The sequence below is a fragment of the Aedes aegypti genome, unplaced genomic scaffold, assembly GCF_002204515.2.
Source record: "Aedes aegypti strain LVP_AGWG unplaced genomic scaffold, AaegL5.0 Primary Assembly AGWG_AaegL5_hic_scaff_856_PBJ_arrow, whole genome shotgun sequence".
Lineage (NCBI taxonomy): Eukaryota > Metazoa > Arthropoda > Insecta > Diptera > Culicidae > Aedes > Aedes aegypti.
In genome coordinates, this window is record NW_018736554.1 from 13,245 (window position 1) to 29,748 (window position 16,504).

A 16,504-nucleotide genomic window follows, 5' to 3' on the forward strand; every position below is an offset into this window, starting at 1 on the left:
GCTGAAGAACATCGACCAAAGCCGCTTGTTGAAGCGCACATCGTCATCCGCAACGCAAAATCTCATCGGGCGAGGAGGATTGCAACAAGTGCGCCGTCAAAATGTGTCCGTGTTACGGCAAATTCAACAGTTCAATCGGCCTTTTCAGAGCCAACAATGTGTTTCAAAGAGTTGATTGTGTTAATATTCCCAATTTTTGTTCGAGATGGCTGAAGAAATCGACCAGAGCCGCTTGTTGAAGCGCACCGAAAATCTCATCGGGCGAGGAGGATTGCAACCAGGTGCGCCGTCAAAGTGTGTCCGATCAGCAAGCGCGGCAAGTTTGTACGAGATGGCTGAAGAAAATCGACCAAAGCCGCTTGTTGAAGCGCACATCGTCATCCGCAACGCAAATCTCATCGGGCGAGGAGGATTGCAACAAGTGCGCCGTCAAAATGTGTCCGTGTTACGCAAATTCAACAATTCAATCGGCCTTTCCAGAGCCAACAAATGTGTCTAAGAGTTAATTGTGTAATATTCCCTAATGTGTTTACCACATACTTGCTATAATATCTTAATTCATCTCATAGCAGCATACATAATTGATTTATACGATTTTATTGACAATACTGCAATTTGAGGATGTTTCCGAGGACGCTGCTGCTGTGCCGTTGGGATGTAATATATTTTTCAATTGTTACGTGGTCCTACGTCACCAGTTTCGTACAACCCATGGGGATGCCACCCTTATAGTTTTTCTAGTGAACACCATGTCTATACAGGAGCCACCCCAGTGTGGTTGGGAGCTTAGGATCGGAGGAAAGTATTAAACCCCAACAGTGTCATGAACTCAACGAAGCCGCTGTTCTCCTGTTTTGACACATCAATATTAAAGTCTCCTGTAAACGATGACTGGAACATCTCGCGATACGTAGTGATACAGGTGCCTGGCTTATGAAGGCTTTGCCATATTTAACCGTTGTGCTGGGGCAGAGATATATGCAGAATAAAACCATACTGCACCATCGACTACAATATCTGCGGCACAAATGTCCCCCATAGTTTTCAGCCTCTTTGAGAATGGGATCGTGCTGCTCACTTCAATTTCATCAATTGTGTGCGGTGTTGAAGCCACTGAGACGGAGGCCTTTTCAAATATTGCCACAACCTCCTGCTCTCGCATTTTCCCTCTTGAATTTGGATATGCATCTGTAACCTGTTTAGAAATGGTTGGAAATTATTAACATTGAAATTGAACTTTATGTATTTTAAGTGTACCTTCAAGCTGCGTGGTTACATTGCTATCCATCCACGTTTCGCTTAGCGCCAAAATTCCGCTCGAGTCATTACCCGATCAGTGGATATGTCTTCAGAATGTGCCATTGAGGCTTTGAACGTTGAGGCTCATCAAGACGGTCGAGTTATTTCCGCCATTTTCAGAAACGCGATCATTTCATCACTGAGGGTCATTAGCCTGTGGTTTTCTAACCGTTTAATCTCGTCCCCGTAGTTCCTTCATTTTAGGGGTGTTGCTACCTTTTCATGATGGAATATGAAAAACAGTTGGAGGTGTTCGTAGGTAAAGGCCGTCTATTGAGGCTCACACGAGATATGGCGACGTAAACCAACTGTTGCTCCTGGGTTTTGTCATAGTCGACAACAATCTCGGGGAATGTTGCCTCCTTGAGATTTGTGGAATCGTCAAAGCACATGCACTGGCTACAGGGAATTGTATCCGCTTGCATTTGATTGCGCTACTTAGCTTGACGTTGACTGATCGCTTGTAGATGGGAGTCCAATCTTGCTGCAGTATTCGCAGGTTTTGAAAATACTACAGGTCTGGATTTCACCCGAAGTTGAGCTCCGACAGTGTTGTTTTCAAATTTGACCACAAGGCGATATGGTGGTTGCTGGCGGGTCATCATCAGTGTGCTCGATGTATTTTAGTTCACCAATGGCGCCGTTCACAAGGCCGTCTCCTACCTCTACGTTAGTCGTTATCATGTACGACATTCCAATGACCAATCGTAAGAGATAAGGAAGACAGCCTGTTTCAGGCGACCACTCATTTTGTGGCAACTTGGTTCGAGCACTAGTTAGTTGAGCAGTTTCCTGATACCCGGTGATTACATCTTCGGCTATGCAATCACACCCTTCTCTGTTGTTCAATGTATCGTTGTTGTACATATCAACAGCGGAGTTGCGATGGTACAGCGTATAGCGTTCGGTACATTCTCCTTGCACCATTCGACTGTCCGGAACCTGCTTTCCACAAGTTTGGTCTCATCATCAGTTAATCGCTCGCCGTTCCCGATCTTTGTAAGTATCGATGAAAATTCGACATCTGTTTGTCGCATCACTTGGCGCAAAGGGAAGTAATCGAGCGTTTGCCATAGTGCTGCACCACCGATGGCATTGTTTGCTGATTTATACGCGGGTCTCGCATTCACTGGTGGCAGTTGTCGGAAATCACCACACATAATCACGTCTTTTCCGCCAAAATGGAAGATCGTGATCACCGGTAATGTTTTGGAGACGCGTATGGACCGTGTTGAAGATATTCGCACCAATCATACTGACTTCATCGATGATAATCAGTTTAATGTTGCAAACGATTGTCGATACAACTGCAACAGTTCAAACCGAAGCTGTCCATGATGCCTCCGATCCATGGTTATGTGGAACGCAGAATGAACTGTTGTTCCTCCGATAGCTACGGCTGGCTTTTCCTGTCGATGCGCAGCGACGTAGGCGTTATTACGGGAATTGTGTTGCTGGCTAAAGCGATTGTACGTCTCCCATCAGGATATGGAGCGTGAACGTTTTACCACATCCTGCCGGTCCAGTGGAAGAACAGCTGAAGCGGTTTTCTGCTGTCATCAAAACAATGCAGGTTGTCGATGACTTGCAGTATTAGAGCTCTCTGTTCAGCATTCGTTTTTGCGGACCAAAGCGCAGTAATCTTGCTTGCTCCATAACCGTTGTCCGCTGTTTTATGACAGCAGATAGTGCGTTCGTGGGCAGCAAGCGTATGTCGTCATCGTTGGGTTGCATCACGATGGCTCTGCTGAATTCATCGCGCTTTTCCAGTCGCTAACCGCCTCCTGCATTATCTGGAGTTTCCCCATCGCTTACTCGCATGTATTCTCGATGATTTGCTCCATGTTCATGTTGGCAATCGTACTCTTTACGCTTCGCAGAATTGTCTGCTCATGCTGATCGTAGAGGTGCAGGAACTTGTTTTGGTCGAGAATATCGCATAGCTCATTGCGAAAGGGTACAAAGAGTAGCACCATTTCACGCTTGTAGTCCGCTAGCTTCGACATGTCATAACCGCACCATTGTAACCACCCGAGGAAACTGCGCGAGCTTTGTACGAGTTACTGTTGCGTTGTTTAGTGTAGAAGGCTGCAAAATCGGCTAGACATACATCATTCCAGATCGTCACGACTTCGTACTTCTGTACGATAACTTCATCGGTCCCACAACATCAGTACGAGGTCTTCAGTTAATGGCCTTCTTTCGGTCCCATTCGCTGATTCCCGTTTCTTGGACCTGGTCCGCTCGTGCGGGCACATCGTTGGGAATAACTGCGTCGCACGACTTGCTTCACGACATCGGCGTGACGTAACAGGTACATGCTGCTTCTTGGGGCTGACATTTCAACAGAATTCAGCATCTTTATGCTGACCTTCTCAAGAGAGCCGTGAAGTCCTGATCAGGAAACTCCTCCTGCAATTTGATGAGACTCGCTGGAGACAACTCACTCCCCCGTTGTTTTTATTAACGTATTCAACCACGTATGCAGCGCAGGAATACTCATCAAGGATGAATTGTAAGTCCATGTTCGAGCCAAGATGGTTAGCTATCCACGGATGAATGGATTTGTCCCAAAGCTCGCTCATTGATCTCTTAAACAGGACTGTTGGACGGCGATCGACACAGGAATAACGTCCAGATAGCAATCATAAGTGCAATTGCAATCGCTAAGAAAAGCTTCCAACGTGTCGTATGATTTTGCTTCCCAGAGCATCTCGCATTTTCTTGGCTTTCCGGCGTGAGCCGATCCCTGCGACTGTCATCCAGACGCAAGTGGAAGCAAAAACTAGTGTTCGATCCATCGGCCAGTAGGGGAATGTTAAACGACAGTGGTTTCGTTTCGCTTGAAACAGGTGAAAGTATGCTTGTGGACCTATAGAAAAGAGATGATTTAGTGAAAGTAAGAATTCATAAAAATAAAGTAATCTTACTTGGTAACCGTTATGCTCGGCAAATCCCTGACACCAACGGAACAGAGATCTTCAATGAGCTGTACAGTTCTTGGCATACTCTCACTGGATTACGTGTCTCGCGGATCCTTGTCAGCCATAGCAAAATGTGTGCATGAGGGACTCCCACGGTGCTGAAATTCAATCCGCTTGAAATAATCAACCACGCCGGTATTTCCGAACGGGGCTGTATTGTTGCGACATCAGCAGGAACATTATCGTGTCAACCAGTTGTTGAAGTATACGCAGCATGTGACTGGATCTTCATTGACAAGAGTCGCTCTTTGCAGCGCAGTCAATTCCTGCATAGGATCTCTTAAGTCACTGCCATTGTATCCTTCTGACAATCGATGTAGGATCTTTAACAAATGGGGCCACATTCATCTCATTTTGCACTGAGGGTGAGGAACATGGTGGGCTTACCAATTGTCGCATCATGGCGAAAAGATCTCTTTTCCTTTGTTGCCAATACTGAACGGAATTCGGAATAGATTGAAGGAAGGAGGAGAATTCGCTCATGCACTGTTCCATGAATTCCGCGATCGTAAGGTTAGCACGTGTGATGTTCGCAGTCCCCGTGCACTTAAAAGTGGCATTGCAAGCCCTTCGGAAACCTCGAACGACGAAGAACTTTCATGGCTCATATACAACAAGGTGGTTGTGGTTTGGCCCCTCTTCTGTCTTGACGGCGAGTTTCGCTGATGCAATCATGAAGTACGTCACCCGCACCGCCTTGCTTGAATTGCCGTGGGATGCCAAAATAAATGGCAGGAAAAAGCTGTTCCTCGCCTGTTCGTCATAAATTAATGGACAAAGGAACCCTGTTCTGTGCGGGGAGCGATTTCGAGGCATGGATCCTCATTCCCAAAGGAGCGTTTCCTGTTGCCCTAGTAGCAATTCCGTCTCATTGTCCAGGGCAATCGTTTCCAGCTCAATTTGGGGATCCATTGCAGGGATTTCAAGCCCGTCCATGGCAATCTGATCTATTGTGATCCCGTAGCGGCCGTACAATGCGTCGTAATCAAATATGAAAGCCACGCTTTAACGTTAGCTTTCTTCACGAATCCTGATAAGTACGATGACTTATGATTACGTTGCTTCTTAATGAATACGTTGAACGCCTGATCATCATCGAGTTGACGGGGAAGAGCGTGAAGCATTTGAGCCACATCGACGGGACAATTGATGACTTGTCCGATGATAGAAAAGCTGCCTGCAATTGAAAGCATGATTGATACGTTACGAGTCAATGTTAAATAAAACTTTGCCTTACCTGCTGCAAATCGCAATCGGCGGATTTGCATGAATGGCAACCGGGGAGATACCAACCGTTCTGTGACGACATCGAGAGGTGGCAATCCGGAAGGCTTGTCCGGATATACAAAACCGTTCGATTTTGACAGAGCCGGAACTTTTCCTTCCTTCAAATTAGCTCTGCAAGTTTGACAGGCCGAAAATCCGTCAACGGATTGAAAAGATCCGCTGTCAACCAAAACAGCCGCACCAACTTCAGTCAACGGCTTCAAATCGTTAACGAACCAGAGCCTGTCACACACATCGCACACAGCACCGAACGCATTATCCATGAATCGCTTCACAAATTCACGAATTAGCGCGATCGAAATTCGGTGGCGAAGTAGAATCTTAAAATGAGATATTAACGTTAAATGTTATTAAAGTGTTCGCCTCAAACACAGAACGTATGCGCTTGAAGTAACTAACCGTTGAAAATCTTTAATATTTATCTTCATTACTCACCCTGACTTGAGTGCTCAGGAAACGATACATCGCTCGCCATGGTATGTGTCGAGAGGGCCCGATCAGCCACTGCTTCGATTTCACCGGCGGAAGTTGGTCCATTGTTGACCTCCGCAATCATCATCAGGTTCATCGATGATGCCCTGCACTACGTTTACTTGTTCAACAATGGAACGCGCCGGAGGAAAAACTAGAACACAAATGGTTACGGTATTTCTTGACATGAGATGTGACGAATCATTGATTTGTCTAACAAGGATTCTCGTTTTCAATAACTTTTCCACAAATTGTAAAGCTGTGTGAAGTATGATAGAGTGTTGCAGTAGCCCTCAATCAACCAGCGATAGCGCTCAACATCGATTTTGTTTCGATTCGTTGGCGATCACCCTCTATATGCCATTGGTCACCGAGTGTGTAGCCGTTGTTTCTGAACGTATGAATGGATAATAGGAATACAACAAAGCTATGATAAAGAAAACATCATCCTATATCTCCCCAGGCGTTATGGTTTTGATGTTTGTTTGCTCATAAACAACTAGCTATATACAAGGCTTCTTGGGCGATACAATAGATAATGTGGAATTTGTTTAATTCTGCGAAGCAAAATAACAAAATACAAAATATAAAAGTTTAATATAATTTCAAGAGTCGTTTTCAAACTGATAAGACTTCCAATAAGGTCCATGCTACGCGTTGCAACATACTCTCATATACGAGAGCTACAATGTTACGTACAGCAATGTTCTGGTCTCGCTTCTTCTCTCGGTCCAATACATTATGCATCAATATGCAACCTTCATGAAAAAGTTTTAAATCAGCTCTACGAGCTTTTTGTGAATTTCCCTTGCTAATTATTGTTGAGTTGTTTGTGCTTTGGAAATAGTGTAGATTCAATCTGAACGGTCAAAATTTCTAGTCAATTGGGGATGAATTATATAATAAAATAATATATAATATAATAATAATCATTCAATTCTAATAAAAATGTTGAACCCGTCTTTATACATTCACTAGATTCACCACACCAATGTTGACGGTATTTAAACTAAAAGACAAAAAATTAAATTGAACATTTAAAACAGTACCAGTAATTGACAGACTTTTGACAGACATAGTATTATTTGGTTCATATACATAATATTTCACCATCCAGCATTATGTTGTGTAATTTCAACTATCATACTTCAATGAAAAATGTGTCAAAATATTCTTGAATACATTAGTTATTTGTGCAGCATGTTTATGTTAATTGAGATATGGTTGATTCACTTAAACTACTATGATTCTCTGTACAAATAACTATTTCAGATTCAGATAAATTTTGTTATGGCTTGTCAATTAATGGAGATACTGGAATTATTGAATAGATTACTTGCTTAACCTTTTCAACTTTTAAATATATTTAGGCAGCGTATATTTAGGGCCCATTAACAAATTTCATAACGCTGGAGGGGGTGGGTGGTTGTCTCGTCGATGTTACGACCCATACAAAATCTGAATGATAACCAGGCAGAAACCCTTCTGTATGGATGTGGTGGGTGTTCGAAATGGCCAATTTTAGCATTATGAAATATAAAAATGAACCCTTATTACGTTATCTTGAAATTGTAAATTTTCGACTCCCTTCACACTTCGTGACGATGTATGTATGAAAAGGTTTACATTTTTGTATTAGTCGTAATGTTTCAGCATACACCCTCCCCATTGAAGCGTTTTGTAATTTGTGGACGACGCTTTGATGAATTTAATTTTAGAAATTTTTATTAGATCTATTAGATATATTAACATTATCAAGACTTATGTCGATTGCAAATCGCAAATTAAATGTATCCATGTCTGTTGTTGTAGTGATACTGAATTAAAATTACAAACTGAGTAAATTCAGTAAGTGAAATAAACAACTTACGTTCATGCTATTGCAATGGATGCAGAAGATATCAAATATTACCTCTTCAAACAAAACACGCAAAAATAGATGATGCTATTTGGTAAACATTACTTGAAACAATGTTTACAATAAACTTCAAAAATGTTTCCCAATAAGAATAAAATGAATAAATGAAAATAAAATCTGATTTCCTACCTCGAGTCGATGGACCTTCTCCAGCGTCCCAATCAGCGATTGGAGACGCATTACCTTTAGCCGCCTTCTTGGTGGCACGACACATTCGCACCCGCTCAGCAACGGTACGTGGCTGCTTCGGAGTGTTCCCGGCCTGCTGCTCACTCGCGCGCTTGCGGTAATCGCGCCTATATTTTGCCGCCATATGCTGCGACATTGTTCAATTTTTCTCAAAGTTTTCTGCACTTATATTTCGATATCACTATCCAACGCGGATTATAAACACTGATGCACTGATGCACTGATGCACTTATACACTTTACCAGAGTTTACAGATAATGATACAAGGCAATAACATGTTAGTATATTAAATGATGTCTGTGTTAGGGAAACCGTTCTATGAATGAATACAGATATGACAAGTGTACCGCTCAATTCATTAATATGATATAATTGTAGCACGAAACTAGTTGATAATGTTAATTGCTGTGAATTGATGCAATTTTTCCTAAGGGGTCGTCAATAAATTATGTCACGTAAAATTTGGTCATTTTCGACGGCGTTGATTTCTATGGCGATTGGCGGTGGCGTTCCCTATGCCAAACATTTTGTATGTAGAGTGGGAATTTTGTATGGATCATCACGTATCCCTGAACCCCATTGTCCCTAAGAGCTTGACGTAATTAATAAAAGTGCCCTAACCACTTATCTAGAAGTGAATATAAAATGAATCCATAGCTCGACATTTTGAACGGCTTATTCACAAATGTCATAACGCTAGAGGGTGATATTACGGCCCATACAAACATTGAATAATATTCATACAAAAAGCGTTATAACGGGGTGGGTCGATGTCCAAAATGGCCAATTTCAGCGTTATGAAATAAATGAGTGAGCCCTGAAAGCACTATTTCGGAGTACCAAACACACGATTACGTTGCAAATTTAATTCATTGCTTAGTGGCCAGTAGTGATCAATTATTCAAATTTTCATCGTGAATATTGAAAAATCAACGTATACATATCGTACTAAAGAAACGTGGATTGTTCCCTCAGTATGAAGTATTACTAGTTAAGGGCATTCTCTCTGAAACATCAGTGGGGGTTGTGTACAAGACACGACCGCATGAAGTAAACCTACGCCATGTAATTTGCTGCATTTGTATTATAGTCAAATGTCATAATTGCAACCTTCCTTTAGATATAATTCAGAATGTAATGGTTTGTGAATTTAGAAAATATATATGTTTGTAGTTCTGTTTCTTTGTTCAATGCAATTTATCAATGCTTAATAACTCTTTTTGAAAATTCGGTGGCCCTGAAAAGGGCCGTTTGTTTGATTAACACTGTAGCACCGAAAGAATCGGTCGATGAAAGAAGAAACAAGAATAATAACTCTTGTTTTCCACCCGAATGTTGCGCGTGAAGGTCATGTCGACACAAGAACCGCTGAGATTGGTTGGCTTAGAGGGATCCGAAGCTAGTTTGAGTTTCAGGTACTTCTCCATGAAATCCACAAACTCGATATTTTCCTGTTGGTAAGATCGATGTTTAAATTTCCTGTCACGATCATTGGTCTGTTCTCCTTCTGATACTCGAATAAATTCCGCGTCATGAAGAACTTCTTTTGCTTCGTTGTGGTATTCGGCTCAATAAACACGCAAAACAGAATCGTTCGCTGGCCCATTATAGTTATCTCTACAGCGCAGATATCACCATAATGGTCTGAACGGCCCAGCTCCACATCATGATGGTACTAACTTGCCGGATCGTGTGAGGTAAGGCCAAGGTAGACGCAGAGTTGTTTTGATGTATTGCTACACCAGCAGCTCTAGCGTAATAACGCTTGGCCTTGGCGGCGCAGGTAAATCCTTTTACCTCTGAGGGCTGCCAGTTTCGGACAAGGCCAAGAAATCAGCCATCTTCATGATGGGATCAGCTGCTATGTCGATGCATGCACCAAGAGGCTTCGAACGTTTAAGCTCATCACGCAGCAAGCGGATTTACTTTGCTCGATGGCTTCAACCACCTCCAACAAATCGATGACCTCTTGCGTGCTCGGTTCGTCTTCCATGATAATCACAACTTTACAATATACACACGGTATGAAAGATAAGTTCGGAATCTTTCGACTGCTTGGTATGTTGTTTTGATGTCTGTGTTTGGGAATGCATTACTACCTGGAATTAATCCAAAAGCAAGAATTGTCTACTGAGTGCACACAACATCTAGAAAGCATGAGCGTACAAAACATACGCATGTTAACGTTTCTGCTCATACTTTAGCTTTGGGTACTGGGACCGATTTTGATTTTACCAAAAATTGTTAAAAGTGGTAATTTGTGATATATTCAATAAGAAATATTACTCAAAACAACTCTTTAGCTTGATGAAGATCGCTGATGATATGCGCTTCAACAAGCGGCTTTGGTCGATTTCCTTCAGCCATCTCGTACAAACTTGCCTTTGCGGCCCGATTCCTGCAGCGCCAATTCGGGAAGCACATTCCATTAGGAAATCTTGAGCGATTTCACAATCCGGACGCTGGATTTGCCGCCGCTTGATGATCAACAGCTTGCCTCTGGTAGCGGAGAAGCTGAGCAGGTTTGGAGGAGCTCTTACCAGCTCGAAAACAGAATGAAACCGAATTCGTTGTTATTGTTGTTTGTAAGGGACGTTGTACGCAAGGAAATTGGAACGAATGTATTAATAATCTATTTATCTATCTGATCGGGTTTTGCTATAATTCTATCAGTGAGATAAATATTATTAAAATAGAGGTTATATTCTACCCCATTGCTTCCTATGTTGATTTTGTATATACGGGGTATATGGGTATATGGGATGAATTTTTCATTATTTCTGTGCATAATAATTAGAAATTTGAGATTGCGATATTGTATTGCGATATATTGATGAATTGGAAATTTTCTTTCTTCACAATGTGGCCATATTGACAACAATCAAAAAATCCAAAAATGTGCGCTTCATGTTTCCACATGCATGTTTCTTATCATGACTACCAATTATAAATAAATATATTATCAGCAGTCACTACAGAGCCACTTCGAAGCTCTCTTATAGGGAAAGTGTACCAGTTATGGCCATAGTGGTTCCATATCGTCCCCTTGATGCTACAACTAGATAACTCGAAAATCAAAATTTTGAGATATTCAACGTTGAAAATATGACCGTTTTACAAGGTGATGATTAATCGCAAAGAATATATTTGGAAAATAAACTTCAACTTATGTATTTTGAATCACACGCTTATGAGCAGTGGATATTTTGCAGTTCTAATTGAGAATAATGTTTTAACACATTGAAATCAAAAATTTCAAAATTCGAGTTATCTAGTTGTAGCATTAAGGGGACGATATGGCCATTTGTGAAATTTCAAATATTCTCATTTTCAATTTCTTTGAATGTTTCACATCAAGATATATCTTGAATCTATCTGCTATAACACACTAAACTTTTCAAAATTAGAAGACATTCAAGTAATCACTTATGCAAAATAGGGAACCACTATGTCCATAACTGGTACACTTACCCTATAAGTGGTTTACCAAATTGCTTATTATTAGAATTAAGGAAAACTGTTCGAAACAACTCTTTAATAGTAATGTTGGCCCTGAAAAGGGCCGTTTTCCTTGTCACGTTGTTAGACTTTTCCGTACGTGATAGTAACCAGGATGTTACTACCCCGTCGGAAAACCCTCCTGTCGATACTTACAACTTCGTTTGCAAGAATTTCCTCCTCCTGCGTTGGCGTGCCTTCTTCTGATCGTAGAAAGATTTCTACGATCGAAGGTCACGCGTTTCTTCGTGGCGACACCTCCTGGTTTCGTCATCTCGAGCGCTTCGAATGAAAATGATGGCAGACAGATGATGTCTGCATCTTTATACCCCCAGAATATAGACTTAGGCTCCTCCCCTTCTAGAATTCAATTATGAAACAAGCTTATTTTTGCTGCTGTGAAGAAGAAGAATTTGCATCTTGTGATATTAGGCAAATTTTATCTTGGCTTTGGCAATGATGGTACATCACAACGGAAATTGGAAAACATGCGTTTAATATTACGTACGCAACAGGGGAGGGAGAGGGTCTTTCGTAGTGTTAACATAAACATTTAAAATCTTTCATTACGTGGGGAAAGAAGGGGAACCAAAGCTGGCAAATTTTGCGTTACGTAAATATTTGAATCATTCCTTAACAATAGAAAATATATTTCATCTTAACGGCACAGCAGCAGCGTCCTCGGAAACATCCTCAAATTGCAGTATTGTCAATTATTCGTAATAAATCAATTATTGTATCTGCTATGAGATGAATTAAGAAATTATAGCAAGTATGTGGTAAACACATTAGGGAATATTACACAATTAACTATTTAAAACACATTTGTTGGCTCTGGAAAGGGCCGATTGAATTGTTGAATTTGCGTAACACGGACACATTTTGACGGCGCACTGGTTGCGTCCTCCTCGCCCGATGAGATTTGCCGGTGCTGATGACGATCATCTCGAACAAATTAGGGAATATTACACAATCAACTTTTGAAACACATTTGTGGCTCTGAAAAGGGCCGATTGAATTGTTGAATTTGCCGTAACACGGACACATTTTGACGGCGCACTTGTTGCAATCCTCCTCGCCCGATGAGATTTGCGTTGCGGATGACGATGTGCGCTTCAACAAGCGGCTTTGGTCGATTTTCTTCAGCCATCTCGTACAAACTTGCCGCCGCTTGCTGATCGGACACACTTTGACGGCGCACTGGTTGCAATCCTCCTCGCCCGATGAGAATTTGCGGTGCGGATGACCGATGTGCGCTTCAACAAGCGGCTTTGGTCGATGTTCTTCAGCCATCTCGTAGCTTGCCTCTGGTAGCGAGGAGCTGAGCCGGTTTGGAGGAGCTCTTACCAGCTCGAAAGCGAAAACAGAATGAAACCGAATTCAACGAAGGAGGGATGCTTTATACCCTTAGAATAGCAGGTGATGCTCCTCCTTTCAAATTCTTCGTTTTCTTATCTGGGAAATAGACTATATGAAACTGATGTCTGGGTAAGGGAATTACAAGATTAGCATTATGCTGTTATTGCATCCCGACGGCACTGCAGCAGCGTCCTCGGAAACATCCTCTAATTGCCGTATTGTCAATTATTCGTAATAAATCAATTATTGTATGCTGCTATGAGATGAATTAAGAAATTATAGCAAGTATGTGGTAAACACATTAGGGAATATTACACAATCAACTCTTTAAAACACATTTGTTGGCTCTGGAAAGGGCCGATTGAATTGTTAAATTTGCGTAACACAGACACATTTTGACGGCGCACTGGTTGCGTCCTCCTCGCCCGATGAAATTTGCGGTGCGGATGACGATGTGCGCTTCAACAAGCGGCTTTGGTCGATTTTCTTCAGCCATCTCGAACAAATTTGGGAATATTACACAATCAACTCTTTGAAACACATTTGTTGGCTCTGAAAAGAGCCGATTGAATTGTTGAATTTGCGTAACACGGACACACTTTGACGGCGCACTGGTTGCAATCCTCCTCGCCCGATGAGATTTGCGGTGCGGATGACGATGTGCGCTTCAACAAGCGGCTTTGGTCGATGTTCTTCAGCCATCTCGTAGCTTGCCTCTGGTAGCGAGGAGCTGAGCCGGTTTGGAGGAGCTCTTACCAGCTCGAAAGCGAAAACAGAATGAAACCGAATTCAACGAAGGAGGGATGCTTTATACCCTTAGAATAGCAGGTGATGCTCCTCCTTTCAAATTCTTCGTTTTCTTATCTGGGAAATAGGCTATATGAAAGTGATGTCTGGGTAAGGGAATTACAAGATTAGCATTATGCTGTTATTGCATCCCGACGGCACTGCAGCAGCGTCCTCGGAAACATCCTCTAATTGCCGTATTGTCAATTATTCGTAATAAATCAATTATTGTATGCTGCTATGAGATGAATTAAGAAATTATAGCAAGTATGTGGTAAACACATTAGGGAATATTACACAATTAACTCTTTAAAACACATTTGTTGGCTCTGGAAAGGGCCGATTGAATTGTTGAATTTGCGTAACACGGACACATTTTGACGGCGCACTTGTTGCGTCCTCCTCGCCCGATGAGATTTGCGGTGCTGATGACGATCATCTCGAACAAATTAGGGAATATTACACAATCAACTCTTTGAAACACATTTGTTGGCTCTGAAAAGGGCCGATTGAATTGTTGAATTTGCGTAACACTGACACATTTTGACGGCGCACTTGTTGCAATCCTCCTCGCCCGATTAGATTTGCGTTGCGGATGACGATGTGCGCTTCAACAAGCGGCTTTGGTCGATTTTCTTCAGCCATCTCGAACAAATTTGGGAATATTACACAATCAACTCTTTGAAACACATTTGTTGGCTCTGAAAAGAGCCGATTGAATTGTTGAATTTGCGTAACACGGACACACTTTGACGGCGCACTGGTTGCAATCCTCCTCGCCCGATGAGATTTGCGTTGCGGATGACGATGTGCGCTTCAACAAGCGGCTTTGGTCGATTTTCTTCGTCATCTCGTACAAACTTGCCGCCGCTTGCTGATCGGACGCACTTTGACGGCGCACTGGATGCAATCCTCCTCGCCCGATGAGATTTGCGGTGCGGATGACGATGTGCGCTTCAACAAGCGGCTTTGGTCGATGTTCTTCAGCCATCTCGTAGCTTGCCTCTGGTAGCGAGGAGCTGAGCCGGTTTGGAGGAGCTCTTACCAGCTCGAAAGCGAAAACAGAATGAAACCGAATTCAACGAAGGAGGGATGCTTTATACCCTTAGAATAGCAGGTGATGCTCCTCCTTTCAAATTCTTCGTTTTCTTATCTGGGAAATAGGCTATATGAAACTGATGTCTGGGTAAGGGATGTACAAGATGAACATTATGCTGTTATTGCATCCCGACGGCACTGCAGCAGCGTCCTCGGAAACATCCTCAAATTGCCGTATTGTCAATTATTCGTAATAAATCAATTATTGTATGATGCTATGAGATGAATTAAGAGATTATAGCAAGTATGTGGTAAACACATTAGGGAATATTACACAAACAACTCTGATATTAATTGGTGGCTCTGAAAAGAACCGTTTGGATTGGTGGGTCAAAGGGCTTTTACATGAACAATTATCCTAATAACTCTCTTGATATTAATTGGTGGCTCTGAAAAGAACCGTTTTATTTGGTGGCTCTGTAAAGAGCCGTTTTGTTTAGTGGGTCCAAGGGCTTTTACATGAAAAATTATCCTAATAACTCTCTTGATATTAATTGGTGGCTCTGAAAAGAGCCGTTTATTTTGTGGCTCTGAAAAGAGCCGTTTTGTTTGGTGGCTCTGAAAAGAGCCGTTTTGTTTGGTGGCTCTGAAAAGAGCCGTTTTACCGTTCAATCACCTGGTTCATATAATATACACGAGCAGGAGTGAGCGGAACACGGAAAGTGACCAATAGTTCACCACGATTGATCTGGATTTTCCGGTCCTTGAAAAGTTGTTGCAGTGGTGGTTGTCGATGTTTCTTCGGCTGAAGCTTCTTCGGCGGATGTTTCTTCGGCGGATGTTTCTTTGGCGGATGTTTCTTCGGCGGACGCTTCTTCAACTGAAGCTTCGGTGGCGTTTCCTTATCGTTTATGAACGAAACCAAAAGAGCGGCAATTTGCTGCTTGCAGTTGCAAGGAGCAACTCCGCTCTTCGATTTCGCTCGAGCCATTTTCAAATATTGTTCGGAGCGCTGATCACGATAGAATGAGGCATGGCAGGCTATGTGAGCTGCTTTTATAACTGGAACCAATCACTTAACGACCAATCACAAACCAGTAAGGGGAAAAAGCGGTTCCCCGCCGGTGACGATTGGTTGTGCATTAGGCACCAATCAGAAGCAGTGTAAGCTCCCTCTCTTGCTAGATGATTTCGTATTCTGGAGCGTGCTGTTTAACATTGCAATTTGATCTATTGTTCGTCATGTTTATCAATGCAGATGAACGATTCTCCATTTAGAATAATTTATAACGCGATATAGTAGAAAATATACCTCTGTTATTATATGATGTCTTCTTGGAAGGCCCCCTTCGTAAGCTTAAGAGAAGTAATATTCTTTGCTTGGCATATAAGATGTTAGAAATAAATAAAGTGGAAATCTTACTATAACTATTTTACGCACATTTTGGTGGCCTGAAAAGGGCCGATGGCTTTCTTAGCTTCGATGCTGTCACAGATGAATATTAATGCGATATGTTATCAGTTGATTGTCAAACGGGGAATCCCCAACGCAAATATATAAATTTGAGCAAGCTATTTGCTTATGCGACGAACCAGCTGGATGTTTCGTGGCTTGGATGGCGCACAACAGCAACGGGCTGTGGTTCGCCGGGCTTAAGTCGAAATCTGGAAACGT